Raw genomic sequence first — 2,287 nt, forward strand, 5'->3', positions numbered from 1 at the left:
CACGCAGCCTTCCCCACCTTCCTGCCATTGCTCTGGCTCCTTCCAGCTACCCTCCCATCCATTCCCCCAGTGCATGCTCCGGTGCCTCCTGCTGCTCCTGATGCCTGGAACGGCCTTCTCCCCATTCTCACCCTCCCGAGTCAAAACTCTGCATCCTTCAAGTGTCAAGCACCACGTTCCTGGCCCAGGTCTGGCCCCAGTGCACATACCCCCAGCCTCCAGCACCTCTCCTCTGAGCTCTGAGCCCAGCCACAGTCTGACCTCCTGGGGGATCATTTGATTAATCGCTCCCTTCTCTCTCTCCACCGTGAGTCCCAAAGACCATTGCTAGGCCTGTCCCACTCATGTGGCATCCCCAGGCTTAGCACAGAGCCTGGTCACTCCCTAACAATCTGTCACTTGATTGGATTGCAGACGGGGGATGGGGGGGGATCTGGGAGAAGAATCTGGGGAGCTCCTGCTCAGATCAGCTGCTGGATGGTGACAACCCCAGCCTAGAAGAGACTGGGGACCTGGAGCAAACTTGGCCTGCCATCCCTGGGCCCCCCATTTCCTGTCTGCTCTCCTTCCTTCCCCGCAGCAGAGCTAAAATCAGCAGTGTGTGGTTTCCTAGCAGTGAAACCTGCCAGAGCAAGTGGTTCTGCTTTCTGAGTCTCAGTTTCTCCAACAGGAAAATGGGACAGGCATTACACCCACGACATGGGGGCATGCAAGGCCTAAATGAGACAATGAGGGTAAAGTGTTTGGCAAGGTGCCAAGCATGGAGCAAGTGCTCAATAAATCCCAGCTCTGTGCTCCCAGCCTTCTCTCTTTGTCCTTGGCCCTGGCTTTGTTGTGTCCTGCTCTCTGCAAGGAGGGGGCTGGGCTCTGCTCAGTCACCTTTCCAGGGAATAGAGCCTTCCCTCAGCAGTCAGGAGCCACGAAGGGTGACTAATGAGGGACTTCCAGGCACCAGGGCAGGTCAGCAGGGGTGAGATTTGGGGGCATGGGATTCCCCCAAAATCCCACTGAGAGCTCAAAGACAGTGTGACATAGTGGTGAAAACATGGCTTGCAGGCCAAGGTCCAATCCTGGATCCCCAAGAGTGATCTAGGGCAGGTAACTTCACCTCTCTGAACCTCAGTTTCCTCTTCTGTAAAATGGAGAGAATGCTAGTCCCTCCTTGGAAGACTGAGGGGATTCACAGCGACACTGTATGTTCAGGATGTGTTTGCTGGAGGGATGAGTGGGGCAATTCAGGATGGTGGCATTCAAGGGCGTGGGAGGCCAGGATGGAGGAAGGGCTCCCTGGGACCCACCGTGAGCGCCAATCAGCACGTTTCAGAATTTGTTTCAGTTGTTTAATAAATGATGATATACGATATTAAAACCCAAGGTCATCAATACTCCAAACTCCCACCCCCTGGTTATTCTTCTACATTCTTCTCCCTCCTGTGCTCTTGAGCTTATATTGACATCTGTTGTATCTCCCACTATGTAACAGTTTGGTAGCTCAAAATCGCCCATGGGAGTATTGACACTGAGGAAATTGGCGAACACTATAATTCAGGGCTGTTTTAATTGGGAGCCAGTTGTTAAATATTTACTGGCTCACCTCTGGGTTTGGGGTTGCTTCCCGGCTGAAGAATTCCCTCTCCTTCATCCTCAAGTCTGGATGGAGGACACACCCGGCTTCCAGCAGCGCCAAGAACTGGCGGCGGGCGCCCCCTGGTGGCTACTTCTGGGACCCAGCATCACCAAAGCTGGAATTAAATCCCTCACTTGGGGAGAGCAAGGTGTGGGGGGATAGCCTCTTCCAACTGAGATGGAGAACCAGCCAGTCACACAGCACCCTTCAGCTGAAGTGCTCTGGAAGCCCTCAGGGCATAGGGGACAGCCCCTAGAAAGCCAGTGTGACAGACCCCTGGAGAACCTCTCAGATGTCTTTACGTCCTAAGCTCCTCTGATTTTTCTGATCCTCCCCTTTGAGGGGAGGAGAACTGTTTTCCCTGAACCATCAACCTGTCTTCGCTAGATCACAAGGGACAATCCTACCTGCAGCCACCAGCACCCCAACAAAGTACCTCAAATACACCTTCCTGTGTATAGCATTTGTTCTAAAAGTTCAGGGGCAAGGGACAGAAACACCTGGTGGCTGTCTCCCCACACCTCCCCAGGTCTCTCCCCTTCCCCCAACCCTCTTTCCCAGGCTGCAGCCAGCACCTCCCAGACTCAGCCTCCTCTTAGAACTCTGTCTTCACAGGCTGCGCCCTGGGGCTGGGAGCCCTTCAATCTCAAGGAGGCCACT

The sequence above is a fragment of the Otolemur garnettii genome, unplaced genomic scaffold (assembly GCF_000181295.1).
Source record: "Otolemur garnettii isolate 467f Iridium unplaced genomic scaffold, OtoGar3 scaffold00038, whole genome shotgun sequence".
NCBI lineage: Eukaryota > Metazoa > Chordata > Mammalia > Primates > Galagidae > Otolemur > Otolemur garnettii.